The sequence below is a fragment of the Schistocerca serialis genome, chromosome 4 (genome assembly GCF_023864345.2).
Source record: "Schistocerca serialis cubense isolate TAMUIC-IGC-003099 chromosome 4, iqSchSeri2.2, whole genome shotgun sequence".
NCBI classification, from domain to species: Eukaryota; Metazoa; Arthropoda; class Insecta; order Orthoptera; family Acrididae; genus Schistocerca; species Schistocerca serialis.
In genome coordinates, this window is record NC_064641.1 from 581,138,867 (window position 1) to 581,152,180 (window position 13,314).

The window sequence follows — 13,314 nt, forward strand, 5'->3', positions numbered from 1 at the left end:
CTCTAATGACCTCGTTGTCGACGGGACGTTAAAATAAACACAAGAAACTGCTATGTTAATCACTTAAATATGTTACCTAGGCAAATGTATTACCGGAACTTCACTACTCTGTTTTAATCATTTATTAGTGTTGCGACTTTCTTTCCGTCAGTTTAATTTTGTTAAGTTCTCAAGCGTTTCTTTTACTACTGTTTGCCATGGGATAATTGTTCTCATCTTCTCTGTTACCGAATTATAAGCATCCGGTTTCTTATTTCAATCTATACAATTATTGGACCTCCTGAAGACATGTGCGATTTTTATAAACAAGAGCGTGCTGAAAAGCAATGCCTCCAAAATTTTTATTCTGTTTTCAATATTGATTGAGACACTACATGTCATGCATATTACTCGGTCGACTCGCTGAAGCTAGTTGTAACCATCTGCCCAATTGTTGCAAGTGACATGGCGACCTGTAATATAACTGCTGTATGTAGGACAATGAGAGCCGACCGGTGGAGCGAGCGGTTCTAGGCGCTACAGTCTGGAACCGCGCGACTGCTACAGTCGTAGATTCGAATCCTGCCTCGGGCATGGATGTGTGTGATGTCCTTAGGTTAGTTACGTTTAATTAGTTCTAAGTTTTAGGGGACTGATGACCTCAGAAGTTAAGTCCCATAGTGCTCAGAGCCATTTGAACCAATTTTTTTTAGGACAATGAGAAACAGCGTGCTGTAATCGAGTTTCTAACCGCAGAATATGTACCTCCAATTGAAAATCAGAGAAGAACGGAAGCTGCATAGAATGATGATCGTATCGACATTAGTAACTTGAGACTTTGTGTTGTTCGTGCTCGTAGTGAAGGAAGCGGTGGTGCTATCGTCAACGTGTGTGATAGAACTCTGGATAGACGGCCGCCTATGACAACCGAGAAGACTCGTCGGAATTGGGATGCTGCATTCATCAGAGAAAATCGTCGGGTAACACAGACATAGCTCTCATGTGAGTGGCCGCGCGGGGTAGCCCTGCGGTCTCGGGCGCCTTTTCACGGCCCCCACGGCTGCCCCCGTCGGAGGTTCGAGTCCTCCCTCGGGTACGGGTGTGTGTGTTGTCCTCAGCGTAAGTTAGTTTAAGGAAGGTTAAGTAGTGCGCAAGCTTAAGGACTGATGACCTCAACCGTTTGGGCCCATAAGACCATACCACAAATTTCCAATTTTTTTCCCCTCATGTGAGTGTGCCACAACACGGGAACGTGTACAAGCCATCATTGCAGTAAAGCGATACAGAAAAGTATGCACTGCAGCTGCCTCAGATGCTCACACCTGGAATGCAATAGAGGAGACCCGACATCTAACAATTGCTTTTATATATATACTAAGATGGTATCTGTTCTTTTGGACATGTCCGAAACAACTGATACCATCTTAGTATATACACTCCTGGAAATTGAAATAAGAACAGCGTGAATTCATTGTCCCAGGAAGGGGAAAGTTTATTGACACATTCCTGGGGTCAGATACATCACATGATCACACTGACAGAACCACAGGCACATAGACACAGGCAACAGAGCATGCACAATGTCGGCACTAGTACAGTGTATATCCACCTTTCGCAGCAATGCAGGCTGCTATTCTCCTATGGAGACGATCGTAGAGATGCTGGATGTAGTCCTGTGGAACGGCTTGCCATGCCATTTCCACCTGGCGCCTCAGTTGGACCAGCGTTCGTGCTGGACGTGCAGACCGCGTGAGACGACGCTTCATCCAGTCCCAAACATGCTCAATGGGGGACAGATCCGGAGATCTTGCTGGCCAGGGTAGTTGACTTACACCTTCTAGAGCACGTTGGGTGGCACGGGATACATGCGGACGTGCATTGTCCTGTTGGAACAGCAAGTTCCCTTGCCGGTCTAGGAATGGTAGAACGATGGGTTCGATGACGGTTTGGATGTACCGTGCACTATTCAGTGTCCCCTAGACGATCACCAGTGGTGTACGGCCAGTGTAGGAGATCGCTCCCCACACCATGATGCCGGGTGTTGGCCCTGTGTGCCTCGGTCGTATGCAGTCCTGATTGTGGCGCTCACCTGCACGGCGCCAAACACGCATACGACCATCATTGGCACCAAGGCAGAAGCGACTCTCATCGCTGAAGACGACACGTCTCCATTCGTCCCTCCATTCACGCCTGTCGCGACACCACTGGAGGCGGGCTGCACGATGTTGGGGCGTGAGCAGAAGACGGCCTAACGGTGTGCGGGACCGTAGCCCAGCTTCATGGAGACGGTTGCGAATGGTCCTCGCCGATACCCCAGGAGCAACAGTGTCCCTAATTTGCTGGGAAGTGGCAGTGCGGTCCCCTACGGCACTGCGTAGGATCCTACGGTCTTGGCGTGCATCCGTGCGTCGCTGCGGTCCGGTCCCAGGTCGACGGGCACGTGCACCTTCCGCCGACCACTGGCGACAACATCGATGTACTGTGGAGACCTCACGCCCCACGTGTTGAGCAATTCGGCGGTACGTCCACCCGGCCTCCCACATGCACACTATACGCCCTCGCTCAAAGTCCGTCAACTGCACATACGGTTCACGTCCACGCTGTCGCGGCATGCTACCAGTGTTAAAGACTGCGATGGAGCTCCGTATGCCACGGCAAACTGGCTGACACTGACGGCGGCGGTGCACAAATGCTGCGCAGCTAGCGCCATTCGACGGCCAACACCGCGGTTCCTGGTGTGTCCGCTGTGCCGTGCGTGTGATCATTACTTGTACAGCCCTCTCGCAGTGTCCGGAGCAAGTATGGTGAGTCTGACACACCGGTGTCAATGTGTTCTTTTTTCCATTTCCAGGAGTGTATATACTTAAGGCTCACCGGCCACTTGACCATCTTCTTCATCTGTGCCAATGCACAAACAGTGCCCGAACTCTTACGGGAATCGGCAACGCGCCGCGAGTAATATGTATAATGGGCGGGGGCACTACGAATGTGGGTTTCGCGGGAGGCTTGCCAGGGATAAATCCCTGCAGTCGCGCTATCCTCTGTGTCCTCGGTGGCTCAGATGGGCGCCGGCACGTTAGCTCAGCGTGTTCGGTCAGAGGGTTAGCTGCCCTCTGTAATAAAAAAAACTGAGTTGACCGATCAACGACGAACTTAAATGGCTGTCCGCCCCGAGCAGATAAAAAAAAAAAAAAAAAAAAAAAGGATAGAGCGTCTGCCATGTAAGCAGGAGATTCCGGGTTCGAGTCCCGGTCGGGGGCACACATTTTCATCTGTCCCGGTTGACGTATGTCAACGCCTGTAAGCAGCTAAGGGTGTTCATTTCATTGTAATTGCTTTTATGTTTTGAGAGCGATGGTGATGCCTCCTTAACAACACTGTGACAGGTGGTTACAGCTAGGTTAACCATTATGACACAGAACGCAAGAGAGAGTGATTGGAGTTCCGCCATAAAGGATCACCGACGCCAAAACGCTGAAACCATGCCATTGGCAGACAAATTCATTCCCACATCGTTCTGGGGTGTTCAAAGTAAGATGCATTTGAAATTCATACCTAAAGCCATCACCGTGAATTGTGTAAGATATTGCGAGGCCCACGGAAAGCACGAATGCGAAGAGTTCTCCCACATGTGGAGAACCCGCTTCTTCAGCATGATAATGCGAGGCCACACATGAGCGCTGCGTCATCTGCAACAGTCTGACACCTTCCTCGATAATCCTCCTTACGGTTCCGACTTGGCCTCATTCGGTTTCTACCTGTTTCCAAAATGTGAAAAACACTTTCGAGGACCAATTTGTTAGTGATGAAGCGGTGCAAGCAGATGTGAGGCTGTCGCTCCATCAACAACATCAAACATTCTACTGTGAAGGTATCAACAAACTGGTCTTTAGTTGGGAGTAATGTGTTCGTCACCAAGATGACTATATTCAGAATTAAATACACAGACGTGAAGAATAAAGGTGTAGAAAGTTAATAAAGTTTGCTTCATTTAAGAAACTTTGAGAGTTTTCACATAAAAAAAATTCGGAGGCGTTACTTATCAGCACACCGTCAAATGGTTCAAATGGCTCTGAACACTATGGGACTTAACTACTCTGGTCATCACTCCCCTAGAACTTAGAACTACTTAAACCTAACTAACCTAAGGACATCACACACATCCATGCCCGAGGCAGGATTCGAACCTGCGACCGTAGCGGTCGCGCGGTTCCAGACTGTAGCGCCTAGAACCGCTCGGCCACTCTGGCCGGCAGCACACGCATGCATGTCAATAAATTCAGCAATGAATTCGCCGAAGCATTGACGCCTTTCAACCATTATGGAATTCACTCAGTTGGAAATGACCAGAAATACTAGACTGAACAAATAACTGACTCAAACACGTACCGTGCTTCAGTCATCGGCGATCTCCTCTCCACAGGCTACGATTTCTCTGAGCAGATGTCATTTACGTTCACAGATATGAGCAGTTTTGCTTAAACCTCCAACTTCAACCTCCTGGTTTGCGCACATCTCACATCTGCGCAAATCCATATGCTACAATGTGTCTGCGCTGATGTGATACGTGGGGCAGCTAACAGTGCAACAATGACAAACACACTGTCTCAAGTCAAAAATCACCACTGAATGTACAAATGCATTCAACGAAATGCTATGGCACATTTCAAGTGCAACTGAAAACAATTCGCTTATCTACGGCCTCAATGGGCAGCCGAAATTGTGTCAACACATTTTCTTAAAATATGTAAATTTAATCAGTATTTTTTCAGTTTAGTATGAAAATTATTTTTTTAGTATTGTAAATATTTTATTTGTTTAATAATTAGTAGTGGAAAAGTTTGAGAATTGTTCTCGACCGTAGTATCAAACGTCAGCTGAAAAACAATATACGAGTTCTGAAAGATTTTCCAACACCAAATGCTGACTGGAAGTATCCTGAATGAGAAGGAGAACATAAACACTGTCAAAGAAACATGCAACACCCTCAAAACTGGGTTCAGTGACACCATGGTATAGCATGTTGATAGTGACGGGTTGTAACGATATCGATTTATTTGTCACGGTCTTAGGCAATCGGACGGTCTCTGGATGCCAGTCTGTGCGCCGTTTTAGCTCTGCAGACAGTTGTAAGTAGGCTGTTTAGGTTTTTATGTTGGTAACGCCACGTAGCGCTCTGTATGAAAATCACTGACTGTGCTGTTTGCAGTGTTTGGCTGCTTTGCATCGTTGGAATATTCGCCATTATAGTGTTGGGCAGTTGGATGTGAACAGCGCGTAGCGTTGCGCAGTTGGAGGTGAGCCACCAGCTGTGGTGGGTGTGGGGAGAGAAATGGCAGAATTTGGAGAGCGGATGGTCTGGACGTGTGTCCATCAGAAAGAGTAAATCTGTAATATATATATATATATATATATATATATATATATATATATATATATATATATATATATATATATATATATATATGATGACTTTGGAACATTATTAAGGTAAATACATTGTTTGTTCTCTATCAAAATCTTTCATTTGCTGACTATGCCTATCAGTAGTTAGTGCCTTCAGTAGTTAGAATCTTTTATTTAGCTGGCAGTATTGGCGCTCGCTGTATTGCAGCAGTTCGAGTAAGGAAGATTTTTGTGAGGTAAGTGATTCATGAAAGTTATAGGTTATTGTTAGTCAGGGCCATTCTTTTGTAGGAATTTTTGAAAGATCGATTGCGTTGCGCTAAAAATATTGTGCGTCAGTTTAGTGTTGATCAGAGTAAGTAAAGAGAGTAATGTCTGGGTACGTTCAGTTTTTCTCAGCTGTTTGAAAATCAAATAACGTAGAGGTTTATCAGCACAGTAATTCATAAATTTTGCCAAGGGGACGTTTCACAGTAACTGTGCTGAGATTAGACGAGAGCAGTGTGTGCAACAGTCATTGTAAGGGAGATCCGTCCCCGTCGACGAGTACAAACTCTCGTTGAACAACGTCAACCATATGAACAGAGTAGCATTGTTGGTCTGCAGGAATCTGGCTGGACATATCGACGGGTTGCTGCACATGTTGGGCATAATGTATCGGTGGCGTGACGCCGATTTCAAGAGCTGTTAATGGAACATTCTCGCACCCACAGACCAGGTTCTGGATGGCAGACCGTAACTGTGTTGCGATTAGAAATCGACTCATTGTGAGAGCAGCAGCGGCCGACCGAATATCTTCAAGGGAAGAAATTCGGGCACGTGATGCACTTGGCGTGCCACGAAGAGCCATTTGGAACTGTCTCTTGCAGCAAGACTAAGGTAATGTGTGTCTAGCCAGGCAACCTCAGGCACCACGACACCTCAAGCACGGTTAGCTGGAGCCGTGAAAGAGTCGACTGATGAGTAGAAAGCCACTCTGTACTCTTCAATGATTGGAATAAATAGATTTTGTCTGTACGTGAGAGATGGACGTATCCAGCATAGACCTTGTGAGCTGCCTATTCCAGAGTGCATTCGTCCAGGGCAAACAGCTCCCATCCTGGATTCAAGGGATGGGCGTCTATTAGTTACAACTCGCAATCACATTAGTTGCTTCACCATGATAAAGTAACCAGTGCCCGCTAAACTGCACAGATTGTTATCCCCATGTTTCTAAGAATACTTCGTCAGGCGACGTGATTCTTCAGCAGGACAAAGCACGACCTCTTGAGGCTGATGCGAAGCAACGTGCTCTTCGAGGTGTACGACTGCGCTGGTCAGAAAGATCACTGGATCTCCGAAAATTTAACATGTATTGGGTATGATGAAGCGGGAATTTACTCTTCTCAAGAGCCTGCTAGAACCTCTGCCGAATTGTAACAAAAGGTGCTAGATGCTTGAGACAGTCTATCGCTGAATACGTTTCGTTTCGGGATCTTCACGATAGTTTTCTTCGAGAACTGTCGCCAAAATGTGTGTGTGTGTGTGTGTGTGTGTGTGTGTGTGTGTGTGTGTGTGTGGTGGTGGGGGGGGGGGGGGAGGGGGCGGGGATACAATGTGTACTGATGTGACTGCTTAGACACCAATTAATTTATGATTCATTTGCTCTGAATTTGTTACCATATAGTCACACAGTCATGAGCCGCCTGTCACATTATCAATAAAATGGCTTTGTCGTTGAGGGTGTCCCGTTTTTTCCCGGAGCTTAAGATAACCTGCAAGTAACAGCAAATGTTCCGTCAGTGGTGGTGAGCCTATTTCCTGAAACATCACACCCTGCCTCCAAACGGTACTCCGCCAGTCACAGTCGGGTCTCGTACCTCTCCTAGAGAGTGGTGACGTGTCTCAGCCCAAATTAATGGAGAGATTTGTTAATTCGCAAATGGTCTCTGTGAGGGCGCTGACTTAGGATAAGGAACTAGGATCAGGAACTAGCTGGGGATCAAGATTACTGGACCGGTAGTTTTCCACATGAACGACGGCTACGTCGGTAGGCTTTCTAAGCGCTACAGCTTGGCCTTGCAGGTATTAATGAGTTGGAGAAGCCAACGCACTGTACACAGAAATTGTTTCTCACAGTTTCAACAGAATTTTGAGAGTAAAATTGAGGTAAGGAAGTTTACAATGGCGCTATTTTCTCTTTATTTCATCTACATTACTAAAATTCATTCAAGATAAAGGTAAATATCTTTATGTTCAAACAAAAAAAGAAATTCAAGACATGTATCGATGCTTCCTATTGTGTTTGCGTGAATGTTGTTGACAACCATGCAGCAGTACTATTCGTCGCCTGGAGAGCGCGCAAAATCTAAATGCATTTCAGTGTAATTGTCTTCCTACGTATAAATTGCCCATTCAGAGTGTATAAAATGTCGTCAAATGTTTTGAATATCATGTGGGAAGATATACTAATTATTAATACAATGTTTAAAACCATTGTTATTTATAACAATTATATTCAAAATATTCACTTTTTTAAATAATCAAGCTAAGTTAACAGTTGCAAACGTCAAAGAAATTTTAAAACTAAGCTATGAGACTTGTATTATAATAATAAATTATTAATCTCATTCTGAGTCTTGTTTTCTTTTATTTTAATTTAATTTAATTTTTTATTTATTTATTCATTTATTTTTTACTTGCAGAATCAGAGAAATTATACTGAAGAAGATTTGGAGAGGGTAGGTACTGCTGTAAAGAACGGAGGGCTATCGATAAGACCGGTTGAGCGGACATATGGAATCAGTGCCATTTGATACTATTCGGAGGAGAGTGAATAGAGCTGTTCATTTAGGAAACAAGAGACCTGGACAAAAACCTCTCCTCGGGGAAGAATTTGAGCAACAAATTTCCGAAACTGTCGTAGAACTGCAAAAAATGGGGCATAGTTTGAGCATAAATGCTCAAAACTGCAGGAGAAGTGGATGCTAAGGGAGCGGTAAAAGTTTTGAAAAATGACTTCCTGTCCAAACGATGGTACAAGAGTTTCATGATGCGGAAGAATTTAACACTTCGGCAATCAGAAAATCTTTCTGCCGCCTGCTCCGGCATGGAAACAGAAAATGCTAATGAGGAGATCTTAGAAAAGCTGACGGGTACAATTCAGGAACTCCGTGTAACAGGCTGCGAAGTGGGAAAATTGTTGCTCGAAAAGGCTGCAAAAGAGTCGTGATAAGAGAAAGTGGTGGAAGAAGTGAAAACATAACGCTTGTGGTCGCTACATATGCTACAGGAACTGTAGTTCTAACACCACTGGTCATTTACACAGGATGCAGGTTAAACGAGGACCTCTTGAACGGAGCTCCGGAAGATGTCATTTTTGCCACTTCACCAAATGGATACACAGATTCCAAAAATTTTACAGATCGTTCCTGAAATTCACTGTGAAAGTACCTCCCAAATGACCAATACCTGTGCTTCTAGACGGCCACGCTTCGAGTCTATCCTCAGGTGTGACGTCACTTGAGTTCCTAAAGGAGTTCGAAGAAAAGGAAAAAAAAAATAGAGAAGAAGAAAAGAGAAGGAACATCTAGAAAGAGGAGACATGAAACGTCATCTGAAAGTTCAGAGAGCGATGGACGATCACACTGCCTGTGAAATATGTGGTGATGTGGTGGGACATACAGAGATGACTGCAATGGAGGAAGCTGGATCCTGCGCAATAAGTGCAAAGTGTGGTCTCACCAAACATGTCAGAATTCAGCAAACAATGTTTGATCAAAATACTTCACATGTGAAAACTGCAAATAGGTGTAGGTCTAACTTACAAAAGGCAACTTCATAAGATTGAGCACTATTGCATCTATAATATTGTTTGCGCATTGTAATTTTCTTTTCTGCATCCTTTGTCTATCGAGTTTCATTTTCATTCATATTCGTAGTTTTTATCCTCAATTAGTGCCGAGCACTAGATGTGGATCACACCGGACAGTTTCTCCAGAGAATATTTTAGCCATATACGCCGTCCACTGACTTACGTCTTATGACATATTTTACTAGCGTAAAGAAAGGGAACGATTTTCAGTAACTGGTCTAACTATGGACCATTGCCAACGGCCTTGCCGCAGTGATGACACCGGTTCCCGTCGGATCACCGAAGTTAAGCGCCGTCGGGCTGGTCTAGCACTTGGATGGGTGACCGTCCGGTCTGCCGAGCGCTGTTGGCAAGCGGGGTACACTCAGCCCTTGTGAGGCAAACTGAGGAGCTACTTTGACTGAGAAGTAGCGGCTCCGGTCACGAAAACTGACAACGGCTGGGAGAACGGTGTGCTGACCACGTGCCCCTCCGTATCCACATCCACTGACGCCCCTGAGCTGAGAGGACGACACGGCAGCCGGTCGGTACCGTTGGGCCTTTCAAGGCCTGTTCTGACAAAGTTCAGTTTATTTTAGGTTAATTACGGACCAATGCGAGTACGTAAGTTTTTTTTAAGAAAAACCTGTACTCAGACCCCGTTAATATAAATTTATATTTTCCTTGATTACGGTGAATCAACTAATTAATACGTTGTACACAAAGCTTATTACGCCCCTTTACTTCCATTCGAGAAATATGAGTCGATATTTTGGTAGATCCAGAACTAGTTACTTTACCCTACTGCATGACAGGAAGTCCACAAAACCGTAGGCGTTGGCTGGGGATGCTTACACTTTTCAGGCGAATTAAGACATTGCCGCCACAATGATCGAATTTTGTAAACATGCTGGTACTCCTGTAAGCATTTGTTACACTTTTGGCTTTTTTACAGACATTTTTGTGAAACGGCACACCATCAAGTGCTCCTGCAAAACATTCTCTGTGACACGGTAGCCTTTGAAAGCTCATTCCTAGACCGACAAACGGCGGGCGAACAATAGATCAAAACTGCACAAACAGATCGTTGTAAATGGAGCGGAAATTAAGTTGCGTGGCGGAGTCTTGTGTAGGGTATTTCATTTCATAAATAACTGCTGCAACAATCGTGTTTGGAAGGGAAAGTCTCTATGAGATGCTTTCACCAGATCTCGTTGTTTCTGTCGTAATTGTTACTATAGCTGCTGATCGGAAGGAGAGGCACGAACCCAAAAAATGTTGGTGCTTGTAAGTACATTTCCTATTGTATTTGTGATAAAACGAACGACGTTAATTAACTTTACTAATAAATGCTAAATAGGAATACATTTATACCAAAACTAAAAAGTGGTAGTTATGTACGAATAAAATTTTCTCAACAGACCGCATCACTTGGAAGTGACGCGGCTTGTTGAGAAGATTTTATTTGTTCAGCAGCTTTTAATTCCTTTACCATGTTTACCGTGTTCTTAGTTATTGCAAAGTACCTGATACGCCAAGTTAAATAAACTAATTCATCAGTGGCTAGAGCAATCCATCTTGATCCTCTCTTGTATAATGGACAAAGTACTGCTGTCTTACAGCTGTCGGGTAACGCCTCATTCTTCCAGATGACCTGAATGTGTGTGCACAGCTCGGTCTGTAGCACACGTCTTCTATATTTTAACACTTCGGCGTGGACCATGTCATCTCATGGCGCTTTATTGCTCTTCAACTTCCATATGGCGTTCACTATGTCCTCCACCGTGATATCAGTTTGTGTTATTTGTTTCTTTTTGGTTTTCACTGAAACATAGCTCTCGTTTAGGGCAGTAAAGTAGCTCACTGCAATGTTCTCTCCATCGATCTAAGACTGATTCATCATCCACGATCATTTTCCATTTTTGTCACTGATGTACTGACTTCTTGTTTTGAATCCTTTTCCTGCCGTTTTTACATGTTCAAAGAATCTCTTACTGTCCGGATTTCGGCTATTCACTTCTAAATTTTCAAGAATTTCTCTTAGGTATTTTCTCTCTTCATTTCTCAGTACTCTTGAGGTCGTTCTGCGCGCTTCTGGATATGTTTGCTTCAGTGTTCCGTTATCTGTATCCTATAACCATAACTCAAGTGCTTTCTTCCTTCTCTTAACTAAATCTTCGTATTCCTCATTACCGAGCGAGGTGGCGCAATGGATAGACACTGGACTCGCATTCGGGACTTCAATCCCGCGTCCGGCCATCCTTAGTTAGGTTTTCCGTGATTTCCCTGAATCCTCCAGGCAAATGCCGGGATGGTTCCTTTGAAAAGGCACGGCCGACTTCCTTCCCCATCCTTCCCTAATCCGATGAGACCGATGACCTCGCTGTCTGGTCTCCTTCCCCAAACATCCCAAACCAACCCATTCCTCATTAAACGATCTACTTTATTGCTGTTTCTTCTTTCTGCACAGCTCGTTATTTACGCTTGTGCCTTCACAGCGTGACATTCCTTCTCCACGTACTCTTCATTTTCTGAATTTTTTGGTACATCGAATTGGTTATTTATTTTTAACGCAAAATCTTTGCGTTTTTCCTCACTTTTTCGTTTTGGCACGTCAGATCCTGGGTTTCCATTTTTTGTTTGCGCACCCAACCGGAACTTTTCCGAATCATGAAATGGTCAGTCCCACCGTGACGTGCTGGATCATATTTCACTATTTCCCTCTGCTGCATGTCTGTCATTAATTGATCTGTCTGACTGGCGGTTTTTCCATCAGTTGAGCACCTTGTTTCTAGATGAATTTCCTGTTCGGAATGTTGTCGAGCTGATAACCATGTTCCTTTTAGCGGCAAATGTTACCATCCTGAAGCCGTTATCATTGGTTTCTCCGTGCAAGCTGTACTTTCCTGCGGTCGGAGAACTGATATTTTCATTGTCTACTTTGCCGATGAAATCACCTAGAAGTACGTATGTGTCTCTTTTAGAGATTTCTTCGTAAACACGATCTATCCCTTCATATGTTTTTTCGTCGTGTGCCTTCAGTAGGGGCATTAACGTTTGTGAAGGTTGCGTCATAGCTTTTCTGATTAACTGTATGACAAACGCTTGCTCACAGTTTTTAACTGCTTTACTTAATTTACCATGTACTTACTTATACAAAACGCATCACAATTTGTCTTTTGGATCCTCCTCCATAAAAAATTGTAGTGTTCCTGCTTCGCATACCTGTTTGCCTACTCATCCGATTTTCTGTAATGCTGCTACGTCAATCTTATAAAGCATTCTCTTGTGCTACTACCGAAGAGGGCCCTGTACGGTTGGAGCGTTGGACGTTCCAAGTAGATTTTCTTCTTCTTTGCTACGTTTGTATTCAATTAATCTATCTGGTATCCGAGACTGATTAACTTGATTAAACTTTCCTGGTTTAGGGTTTTTAGGTCAACGGCAAGCCACAAACCTGGAGGGCAAGGGGTGCTTCTGTTGGTGTTGTCATAACCTAGCCGAAAGGATCAGTTTTAAGGTGCCAGCCGCTCGCCCTCAACCTTCCTAGCAAGGGACAGGATTCACTGCCTTGACACTCACATATCAAGTCTGCCTAAAACTTTACTAGAGTGAAGTGGATACTTTTCAGTGGATATATCTGTTCGACGTCAGTATACCCCTCAACACTAATCATTGAGTCATTTATCCTAATGCTTCCTCGAACGTGTTTCGGACTAGCTCTAGCCCTGCCCTGACCCATCGATAGAGAAGCCGTTAGCCTTTGTCCAGCGGCGTTGACCGCCGCCTATGCCGCTGAAGCATGCGGTGGAAGGGAAATCAGGAGGTGATAAGGAATAGGAAGGGAGAGGAAAGTAAAGGAAGATGGATCGTTCTGAGGCACACTTTGTCTGGCTCTGCTGAGACCTGTCTAGCTAGCTCAGACCTGCCAGTAGCTACATTACCGATCTCAGCTTCTCCAGAACACTCAAACTCTGCTGCACTCATAGTCGGTGCTACGATAAGGCAGTGCCTCAAGGAAGAGGGAATATTTTATAGATCTAAAAACGAAGTCTTGAAACAACAATTAATGGAATAATCGATTACTGTGATACAAT

The 13,314-nt window shown here is 44.5% G+C and overlaps 1 protein-coding gene and 1 pseudogene across 1 annotated transcript in view; one reads left to right on the forward strand and one right to left on the reverse strand.

Annotated features, from left to right (window-relative positions):
• The window catches only part of LOC126474619 (solute carrier family 22 member 7-like), a 58,815-nt gene that overhangs the window by 21,362 nt on the left and 24,139 nt on the right, over window positions 1-13,314 (reverse strand). The window lies entirely within an intron of this gene.
• Window positions 9,473-9,590, forward strand: LOC126476223 (5S ribosomal RNA; annotated as a pseudogene).